A 12,161-nucleotide genomic window follows, 5' to 3' on the forward strand; every position below is an offset into this window, starting at 1 on the left:
GTATTTCATTGACATCGTATACTGAAACAACCATTGTTCACTGAAAGATTGAACCCAGGCATGCCAGTCCTAAAGAACCAGGGACCATGAAGGATATACTAACAATTGTAATTATCTTGCCTTTTTTTTTTTTTTAAGAGAGATTTTTGCAATAGAGAATGTCTGCTTGCCAGAGAGACAGAAAGTGAAAAATCACCCCGGGGAGGATGGCCTCTCCACAATCCCTTCTCCTTTCAGCATTTTGAGCACACACACACACATGCCTGGCATGAATTTTCAGCTGCCAGGTCTGAGACTTGAGCTGCAGTCGACTATGTGGGAGACCAGCACTGTAACCATTTTGCCTTCTGCTAAGACCAACAAATGTAATTATCTTTGGCTCTTAAGCTACCAGCCTCTGAGGACACACCAGTCCTAGAGGTCCTGGTTCTTCCCTTTGGCCTGAAGGGCTCCCATGCTCTCCTAGTCCTTTGTTGGAATTCTCTGCCCATCCTCTGGTGACCTCTTCGATAGCAACTGTTGATTCAATCATGCTGATCCCCTCCTGCTGGATGTCTCTATTCTCTACTCTTCCTTATAGTAAGAGCTCACCAAATCGGGGCTAGATCTTCACTTTCCTGGCCTTTAGAATTTATTAGGCCTAAATGGCAGCATCCTATATTGGTTTTTGCAATTCTCCATAATCAGGACCTGAAATCAGATTCCTTTAGGTTGAAATCAGACATCTCGGAATCATACACACAAAAGCACCTCTCCCCATAAATAACTAAGCAGAATCCTAAACTGAGATGCATGTCTTTTCAACAGATTCCTATATGAATGCAAGTCCTCCTACTAATCACAGTGTTTCTAGAAGTTCTTGAAGCCCCAAAGTTAAAGGATCAGTTCCTTTCCCCTAGAGACCAACAATGTGCAAATGCCCTGGTAGCACAGCATTTCCAAATACAGTGCAGATTAGGCTCCCACCCTACACCCTACCATCATTCTCACGTTTGGGTGAAACTCCAAGGTAATGCAAACTTGGTACATTTGAAATAAATGGAGATAAGTCATTTAAAAGCTCATATTTTTTTAAAAAAGAGAAGAAAGAAGAAAAGAAAAAGAGAAAGAAACTGAAGTCAGTAGTTTAGACTTCAGTAAATACAGAAAGGCTAAAACCTGAATGCAAACCAGCTAACATTTAGGACTTCTCTGTAGTAGTCAAATACTCCTCCCAAATAGGGAGGTCAGTGGGCTGCCATGTAGCATCTATTCTATTCACTAGAACATTTTGCCCTTCAGCATAATGAAACTCAAAAATAAAGCTAAACTCTGAGTTGTTTCCCAATGGGAAGATCACGCAGTCCATTTGGGTGGAATGTCAAGACGTAAGGGGAAAAAAGGGATCATCGACAAACAAATGCACAGAACTGAATTGTACATTCTTTTTAGTGAACAAACCCGTCTTTATTTTGGGCCCTGTGTTAGGAAGTCATTGCTTCTTCCCTTTATAAATAACTTCACATTTGGAGGCTACCATTTGTAGTGGTGTGTGGAAACTTCTGTACATTTTCCCTGTTGGGTACCCATTATGTGCCATTTGTTTGCATTCCGTTTGTCAGCATGCACATTCATACTTGGTAGATATGTGGGGAGGGGGAGAAGACCCATCAATAGCAAAACTGAAAGTTTTTACATTGCTGGGTTGGAAATGAGCTAACTGCCTCCAATAACCCAAGGAAACATAATACTCCATTAGGCCTTCGTAAAATGTATTTTCTTGGTTCCTCACAAAAATGGATTTAGTAAATTCTAAGAAAGGAAGAATCTGATCCGCGCTCTACAAGATTGTGATTTTTATTTCATTCATATCCACTTCCAAAAAAATATGCAAATAAAGCAGAAGGGTAAGAATATAGCTTGATAAAAATCAAATATCAAATAGGCAAACCACAGTAAGTGAACAAAGCCTTGGACAAAATTAACCCAAGATATCCATCTGGCTTGACCTTCGTTTCCCAGCTGAATGACTGTTCTTACTCTATTCGGGGACTACCTTTAGAGAGTTGGTTACTATCGTAGTACCACAATAGCTTAGGATTTCATTTTTTTTAAGAATTCGAAGGTCCATGAGGAAAAGAGTAGCCTGCTCTTTATAATTTCACTTAAAAGGAAATTTACATTTGAATTGTTTTTAAATCTTTCTACTGAAGTTATTGTTTATAAGATTGAAATGAAATATATACAGAGAAATGTTTCTTTTGCTAAGGTGTAGAGTGGCTAATGGACAACGGGCTGGGTAGAAAGTGGCAGCTATCTCCCTCACTACTGGGGCTGTGCTCTCGGTCTTCGAATGTCACTGGAAATAAGGACTCTAATTAATCCCCAGCCCTAAAGCAGTTCCTACAGAGCTGTTTGTGGCAACCATATTGCTTGGAACTTACTGTTCTTTTAAATCGCACCCTTCCCACTACTGTAAGGCTTCATAATGCAATTCTTTCTGTCTTTGCCCTGGGCACACATTAAGCAATCTAACTCCTACAGTTTTTAAATCTCACCAAAAATAAGAGGAGAGGAGAGAAAGAAAAAGAACAAAGGGAAAGCAAGGCAGGAGAGGAGAATAAAGGGTATAAACCCTAAGGATTTTAACTTTGCCTGACAGATATAGTGATGAAATAACAAAGTTTTTTTTTTTTCATTCTATGCGAAAGAGAATAAAACTTCTAAATAAAAAATGTTCAGATTCTTTGGTTTGTTTTTTTAATGTCCTTTTTAAAAGCCTAAGACATACAGTAAACACTAGCCCTTACAAAGCATCCATCTCTCCAAAGAATCATGAAATATTTTGGAAGTAAGCTTTCAGTTGGCATCTTTAAAACACTTATTTCCAAAAACCTTCAAGCTAGAATTACAATGATCTGGAACCCAATCTGTCAATAAGCAAAATCTCAGAGCCTTTGTTCTTGCAGTGAGATGGGCTGAAGGGCCAACACACTGACAGCTGGCTTGTTTCTGGCTTTGCCATGTAAATCCACTTTAACATAACTGGCTCACACCCTAGCTTTCAGAGTCATGGCAAGCTGATCTAATTGGATAAGTTTATAGAACATTTCCATAATGACGAAGAATCTGACCAAGTCTTCCAAGACTTTCACAGTCCGCCTAATGGAAAGATTGCTGGACAGGGAGTGTTCCCATTGAATGAACTGGTGCCCTGCCCAAATCAGTTAGTTCCTCTAAGCCTCCGTGTTCTCAGGTTGGAAATGAAGACATCTGATCATTTCTCGGTTCATGGGAAAGAATGACCCTCTGGTCCCTCTCCTGAACAATTACAGTATTAGGTTATATGTGTAGAAAGACACATTCAGCATTAGGTTATATGTGTGGAAGTACTGAAAGAAATATTAACATGCCTATAAGATTTATTAAACCTTTCTAAAACCTTGATTTTTACAATAAGATCATTAATAGTTACAATAATAATAAAATATGGCATTATGCTTCATGACCACCTTTACCTAAAGACTCATTGAATTTTGATTCTTTTAAATGAGACATTTGTTACTCCCATCAGTTTACACCTAAAGAAACAGACTGAGATAGTAAGTAATGTTTTTCAAGTTCATATACCTAGTAAGTGGAGAAGTTGGAAAACAACCCATGTCTCTCTGAATCCAAATCCACCTACATTTATTAGTTTTCTCATGAAAGAGAACCAAGATTTTGATGTACGTGAATTAGCTAAGGATCATTAATAAAGACACAGAGATGGTAGGTTGATAATATGTCTGTATTTAGTACACATATCTATCGTCTTTGACCACTACATACGTTATGTAACAGACTGGGGATTTATAAACCTGTATGTGACAATTTATTCATCATCCCACTTATCCCCTCATCTATTAAGGAGTCTGCACCTGAGAAGATTATTCAGTTTGTCTGCAACTGAGATTATTCTGTTTATTCCTGATGATCCAGAAATTTGAGGGCTGGCCCTGGACCGTGTGCTTGCTCACCCCAGCCCCTGACTCCTTCTCTTTGCTATTTAATTCCTGTTTGTCCAAATCTAAAAGACTCAAACACTCACCTCAGTTGTCACCTCTGTTAAAATGACTAAGCTGAACTCTGGCCTCCCTTGCTTAAGTCTGACTTTGATTTTCACTTTTCACTCAGTGTTTAGTTGTCTTCTGTTTACCTTCTGTCTTCTCTACTAAAAAAGTTCATTGTCTTATTTATCTTAGTCTCTAGCACATATCATGATGTGGGTTACATAGTCAGTAGATGTTTAACCAGCATGTTATGTATGGATAGACAGATAAATAAATGATCAAAGAACAGGATTTCCGTTTAGTGGTGACACTGCTTACAATTCCATATCCTAGTTGCATGTCTGTGATGACCAAACTGCCTTTTAAACCTTTTTTTAGGGAACAGAGTTATTTGAGATCTAAACACTAGGGCCAGAAATTTCCATGTTTAAATTTATGAGTCTAATAAACTATGTAATCAACCATCTTTTCATGGGGAAGACAGAGTTTCAATAATCAATTTCTCTATTTGGTTTATGATCCCAGTAAAATGTAGAGGTATTTCTTTAATTATACCAACAAAAACTGAGATTCAAACTTAAAGAGGAAAAAAAAAGGAATGTAATAATTTCAATAACTATAAGGGACCCCCTCCTCCCATCCAATATTTCTTAGTGTAGGTCTAGGACAAAATCTTCTACCTACTCAAATCCTAAAATCTGTAATCAGCTACTCTTTCAACTGGAACCATGCACTTTGAAAGAAAAGGGAGAAATAAGTTTTCAAAATAAAAAGTCAAAGCCTACATTTTTTCAGGTTCACCAAACAGCTGAGTCTACACAGAAGTCATTTGGATCATTTGTACATTCATTTAGTATGTGCATATTCTGGACATCATTAAGAATACTTTCAATCTGAAAAACATTTTTGGTTCAAATATTTTAATGATGTAAAATGGACTCGCCAAAAATGCAAGCGTCATGTGAAGATACCACAGTGGAACGCGCTTTGAAAACACCCAAATCTGAAAACAATGCTGAGGGAAGGGCGGCTTCCTTACACTGCTAACAAAGGAAGGAAAATGAATAAGGCTGACAGGCCCTACCAAATGCTCTTAGTCAAAACAAATACATTTCAAGTTCAGCTTAGATGGTCCTTTCATCCTCCTCTGTGGTGCACCCTGCACGGAGGGTACACAAGCCGCAAGGTTTGAATGTCGAAGTGATAAACCGGTAGAAAACACGTTCTGCTGAGGCACTTACAGTGCTTGATCTTCAGAATGACAATTAGAACCTGTCTAGCCTCCTGCTGTTTCTCAGGTTTAAATCCATGCTGTTACTTTTTACAATGCTGATTATTTTTAAGTTCTTTTGTAAATGAAAGCAGAGGAAGCTAAACACTTAAGACCCCAAATATGCTAAATATTAATTTTTTATGTTATATGGACATGAAAAAGGAAATAAATTACACAACATTTTCAAGTGCTTTGATGGATGTTTGGGGAGATTATTTGCGTGTGTGTCTTGTTTTCTTAATAGGTTATTTTTTATCGTACTTATCTTCGATAGGGTATTAGAAAACAGAGGCCGTGTTCAGAAAACAGCTGCAGCTTTCATCTCTAAAAAGTCAAGTAATTGGTTTAGTTAAATGTCCTTTTCCACTAAACAGAGCGGCTGTATGACCTCTAGAAGGCTCAGTCTGAAAGCACTGTTCAATGAGAAAGCAGCGTGCCTAACCACACGCATTCTTCTACTATAAGCTAATAGAATTTTTCTTTTTTGTGTATTTTAGGTATAGGTAACTTCAGAAAAGCTATAGTCTAACCTTTTTTTTGTATGCATTCAACCACTATACATCATTTAGATTGTAAAGAGAGTTTACTCAGCATGATACACACCTCAATCCAGCGCAGTTGAGAATACAGTACATGTCATCATCAATAGGTAATAATCCATACCTGTGTCCCACAAACGTCTTACCTCTATTTTTTTCCCAAAATTTACTTTCCTACACTCTTGCCCTCTCCCAAATTCTCCTTCCACTTTGTCCCTAGAGTCCATAATAATTTTCAATGCCTTTATGTATAGTCTAATCTTTAAACAAATTTCTAAGGGGCCTGTGTTATGGTTTAGATAATAGTTCGTCCCTCAAAATGAAAATGGTTATAGAATATGTCCTCTCTTAAGTCAACTCCACAAATCATCAAAATGAACAAGTTTGCTTGTCATGTACGCATTATTATAGGCACATAATGACATATGTGGTTAAAATTTATGCTATGGTATCTCATGCATGTGCGTGCATACCCAAAATCCCAAGAGGAGAATGAAGAAGTTATTGCAGCATGGCTATCCCCTATGGGGTATGATTTCTTGCTTCCTGTCTCTCTGTTTCCCTCTGTCTCTCTGGCAAGCACACACACCCTATAGCAAAAATCTCTCTTAAAAAAAAAAGTACACTATATAGTATTATAGAAAATGATAAAAATTATGATAGAAAAAAAACTGAGCAAGGTAAGGAGGATTAGTAGGATCAGGGACAGGCATTAGGGGTTTTACATGGTGTGGTCAAGGTAGGACTCACCGAAAAGGTGCCATCTGAGCAAAGATCTAAAAAAGGTCAGGGCATAAATCAATAAAGTATCTTGGGGAAGTGAGTTTCTTTCTTTTTTTTTGTTTAATTAATTATTTATTTATTTATTTAAATCTGGCCAGAGAGGGACAGAGTAAATGAGAAAGAGAGAGAGAAAGTGAGAAAGCAAGCCACCAGGTCCAGGACTTGAACCACAGCGACCATGTGGGAGTCCAGTGCCCTTAACCACCACGCCACCTGCTGGCCCCAGGGAAGTGGGTTTCAAGCAGAGGTAACAGCCTAAGACCCTAGGTCAGAAGAGCAGTCTAGGCTGATGATATAAATAAATTCAGGAGTCATGACATCTAAATGGCATTAGATATCAATATGATTAAATGAGATTCCAGAGAGTGAATAGGGAAGAAAAGATCACCAAAAAACTGAACGTTGTGCATTGCACTTCTGCAAGCTTGAGGAAAAGAAAAGGAACTAGCAGAGATGGAACAGGAGAGAGTAGTGAGATAGGAGTAAAATCAAGAGAGGATGTTTCCTGGAGGCCAAGTGAAGAAGGAAGAAGGGATCCAATCAGCCCAATGCCATGGATAGTTCAAGGAAGATAAGCACCCATACTACAGACTGTCTTGCAGGCAACTGTATTTTCCCTTATTTACCTCTGCACCATAAAGTTCAAAGAAATGGATATAATAGTAGTCCTAACTATCTAGAGTTCCCTAGGATGAAAATAAAGCAATATTACTATCTCTTGGAATTTATGTGGTCTCTATATTCACATTCCTGTTTGTGACTTGCCTATAGCTATTAAATCCCATCCTGGATCTACTCAAGATGGAAAGGACTGGAAAACACACATCGTCAAGTGCTGTGGAAGAGTATGAGTCAGGATAAGAAGAACAGAAATAGGCTCATTCACACATGGTAAACCTGAGGGCCAGGAAAGAATCTAAGTGATTCTTTCAAAGATGCAGCATAAGAAGGAAATTCCCTGTCTATAGGCTGACACCACTATGGGCTCCAGAAGTCTCAGATGTCATAAAAATGAAAAAAGAAGTCTGAGATATCATAAAAATGGGAGAAGAGTCAGAAGGGGAATCATCACCCAGTTTATAAACATGCTACTTGTATTATTGATTTTAGATAATGATTTGTCCCCAAAAAATCCATGCTTTGGAATTTGGTATTAATGGGCAGTGATCAGATTTTCCCCAAGGGTTCATGAGTTGGGACTTGATTGTCTTATGAAAACATTAGCTGAAAATCAAATTCCTTCATGGTGTCCCAGGATAGGAGCTTTTGATGTGATCACATCATTAAGGCAGGCCCCTGTCATGGAGTTCTGTGGGTATATAAGCAGAGGAAAGGAGAAGTAGAAACGTGGACAGCTGCTCTGCTCAAGACCTGCCCTCTGGTGTCTTGTAAGCCAGCCCAATGACTTCAGATTTCTGGCCACCAGAATTGTGAATCAAAAATAAACCTCTATTCTTTTGAACTCATAATCTCAAGGTATTTCTATTAGCAATCCAATAATAGACTAAGACAACTGTTTTCAAAAAGATTCTAGGAAAGTCTTTTTACATATACATTCTAGAAATGTATACTTCCTGCCTTGGAGACTTGGACTTCCTTCAGTTTCCTTCCTGCTACTATTTCATTGATTTTTTTTTTTTTTTGGACATATGTGTTTTTGCTATAGGACGCACGCGCTTGCCAGACAGACAGAGAGAGACAGAGAGACAGAAAGCGAGAAATCATCCCCCAGAGAGGATAGCCATGCCACAATCCCTTCTCCTCCATTCTCTTCTCGGGATCTTGGGCACGCACGCGCATGCGCCCAGCATGAGTTTTAAGCCACCAGGTCCGGGACACAAACTGCGGTCGACTACATGGGAGTCCAGCGACATAGCCATTATACTAACTGCTGATCCCTCATTGATTTTATTTATCTCTGGCTTTCAATATAAAATCTCTAATCCTAGCTTCTATTGTGTACTTAATTTAGAACAAACCAAAGTTTTATCCTTCTTTCCAATTTAACTCTCTCATTGAAATTCCTTTTAGATTTCCCCTTACTGTTCATTCCCATTGCTAACCCATCTGGATTTTAAAATCTGTTTAGTGGAAAAGAAGTATTAATACCTTAAGTACTCCTATTCCATTTGCTTTTTCTTTCATATTCATTTACCGCTTGGTCTCTGGGTTCAGACCTTCTGAAGATTAGAAGGAGTCCATGGGACCTTTCCTTTAGTAAACATCAGTACATTTTTTAGACTTTTTCCACAGGTGCTCACCTTCATATTTTCCACCTTCCTGATAGATCTTCCAACCTAATCTTCCGCTCTTCTTAGACATCCTGAGAAGAGTTGACAGTTCTACTCTCCTTCTTCACTTTCCCTGAACATGAAATTCTTTGCAGGGAGATGTATATTTCTATCACCTTTTCTAATTTCTTCTCTCTACTCCTTTCTGACCTCTAGCACATTTTGTCTCCCACTGTCTTCATCTGTTTTGCTGCTGTAACAGAATTCCACAGCCTGGGTAACTCACAATGAACTGAAATCTGCTTGGCTCACTGTTCCGAAGGCTGAGTCTCAGGCATAGGGCCTTCATGCTGCATCATCCCCTGGCAGAAGGTGGAAGGGCAGGTGAGCACATAGCACAGTCAGAAGAGACCAACCTCTCCTTTTACCAGGATGTCACTCCCTAGTCTCAAAGAGTGTGATAGCTAGCACTTTGCCATATCGGAATACAATGACAGTTGGTTTACTATTCTTTTGCCCTTTAATTGTTTTGAGCACGTGTCTTTCCTTTCCAACCAGATAATAAGTGCATTGCAAGAAGCTCTGCCTCAGCATCTCTTACATCTCTGAACTCCTAATATAAGGTCAGGTCATTGAAACTTTTAACTCCTGCCATCCTCAAGAGTTACACTGGTTGGCCAACAGCAAAATTTACTAAAATTAGTTTAATAAGACAATTGAGAGCAGACATATATATCTATATCTATCTTCCAAAAGCTGAATTTTGTCATGAAAATTAATATTTAATGGATGATATTTCACTAGACAATGCTGCTTTGTGACCTGTGGTTCTAGATAATCTGTGATCCTATTTACTTCCAGAGATATAATAAATGTTCTAAGTGCAGCCGAAACTTTCCTGAACTTCAAACTCAAATCCTATTGCTGACTCAACATTTCCATGTGGATAACTAATCGATGAGTCCAAACTGAGCTTTTGGTATCTATCCTCCCCCTCAAAAATATAAAACAGAACAAAAACAGAAACTATCTTATCAACTTTTGTATCTCAATTTATGGCAATGTCTATCTGTTCATGCCAATAGCCATAGAGTTGTCAAAGCCTGCTCTTTCTCTCAAACCTCATAACCAGTATCAGAAAATCCTGTTGGCCCTACAAATAAGATTAAAATGTATCCACAGCTCAACCAATATTCACTGTTCTCTTTGGTACCACCTTAGTCCAAGTCACCATTATCTTTCACCTGAATTATTACAATAGCATCCTACTCAGTATGCTTGCCTCCACCCTTGTAAAGCATTCCTCTGATCAAAACATGGCAATGGATCCTAATCTCAAAAGAGTAAACGCTAAAGTCCTTATAATGGCCTATAAGACATGTAAGACCTTGGAACTTGCTTCAATTCTAACCACATCTCTTATTCCCTTCCCTCAGTCTCCCCTCTTTTTTTTAAGAGAGATTTTTGCTATGGGGCATGTGCACTCACTGGGGACACTGACAGAAAGAGAGAGAGAGACAGAAACAGAGAGAAAGTAAAAAAAAAAAAAAAATACACACACTGGGACCAGCAGTTGGCATAATGGCTATGTTGCTGGACTCCCATGTAGTCGACCATGGTTCAAGTGCCGGACCCAGTGGCTTAAACTCAGGCCAGGTGCGTGTTAATGCGTGCCCAAGATCCCGAGAGGATAATGGAGGAGAAGGGATTGTGGCATGGCCATCCCCCCTTGAGGGTGATTTCTTGCTTTCTGTCTCTGTCTCTCTCTGTCTTTCTGGCAAGTGCACACACCCTATATCCAAAACCTGTCTCTCTCTCTCTCTCTCTCTCTCTCTCTCTGGTAAGTACATGTGCCCTATGATATTTGTTTTGTTTTGTTTTGTTTTTGCTATAGGGCACGTGCGCTTTCCAGAAAGACAGAGAGACAGAAAGTGAGAAATCACCCCCCAGGGGGGATAGCCACGCTGCAATCCCTTCTCTTCCATTCTCCTCTTGGGATCTTGGGCACGCACGCACACGTGCCCGGCGTGAGTTTAAGCTACCAGTTCCGGGACTCGAACCACAGTCAACAACATGGGAATTCAGTGACACAGCCATTACGTTAACTGCTGGTCCCCTGATATCCCTTTTAATTGGTGTCATAGATAACTCCAGTTCTTTAAGCCTTCATTCAAATATTCACATCTTATTGAGGCTTACCTTAGTGGACCAGTTCTAAATTACAGCCTTCCACACCTTAGCAGTCTTAATTCTCCTCCCCTGTCCTTTTGGTTTCCATAGCATTTATCACTGTGTCATGAGGAAGTGATTCTCATATATCCAACTATAAGAGCATAATTGACCAAGACTGCCTTGCTGTTGCACTCTGAAATCCATCCCTGTGTTAGCACAAGGTCATGCTTCCCAGGGGCTACTCCCAGGCAGTGACAGTATAACTGGAATGTCAATGAAGGCTCATTCCTGGGAGACCCGGGACATCCTGGGAGCTGGCTTTGGCCCCAGGACTCTCTTACAGCTTTGCCAATCTCCCTTGGACCACTCTGCAGATTAGGATGCTTCCATACCACTTTCCCTCCCTCTCTTTAAATCGCCCAAACTTTTCCAGCTCTAACCTTGCATACCTTATTTCTCTCATCTAGTTACTTCTCCTAATAAAATCCTGCACATTTAACCTACCTTGGCATTTGTTTCTCAGAGGACCCAGAATAATATAATCCCCATGTCACCTATCACAGTTTGCTTACTCGGTATATTTATCTTTTATAGGCTACCAGAATAAAAGTTCCAGGAGAGTAGAAATTCTGTTCATCTCTATATCCTAAGCACCCAGCATAGTGACCAACACATCACAGGTGCTCAATAAATACATGTAGAATGAATAAAAAGGCTTTAAAAACATTACCAAATAGTAGTAGTACCATCTAAACGAATCAATAAATACATGATGACACCAATTAGTTATCACAATTCTGCTCCCTCCTAAATTCCCTGATCCTCTTTTCTCTAGAACTCCCCAGCACCAGAAAACCCCTGGGTTTTCCTACAGCAGAAATGATATTTGAGAGGTAAATTGTTTTTAGGAAAAGATCCAGACCAATAATTGGATGACTGCCCATCTGTTCTGGGCAGCAAATATGCAGTTCTGACTAAGATATTTATCACCACTGCTTTCTTGATATTTCTTCATTTTAGCCAGGATTTGCAAATAAATAAAATCAAAAGTTTTGCAGATTTTACTTTTTAAAAAAGCTTTAATATTCATCCAATAGCAATCAAACTTGGCCCATACCTAATCATATTCCTG

The sequence above is a fragment of the Tupaia chinensis genome, unplaced genomic scaffold, assembly GCF_000334495.1.
Source record: "Tupaia chinensis unplaced genomic scaffold, TupChi_1.0 Scaffold146687_1, whole genome shotgun sequence".
NCBI classification, from domain to species: Eukaryota; Metazoa; Chordata; class Mammalia; order Scandentia; family Tupaiidae; genus Tupaia; species Tupaia belangeri.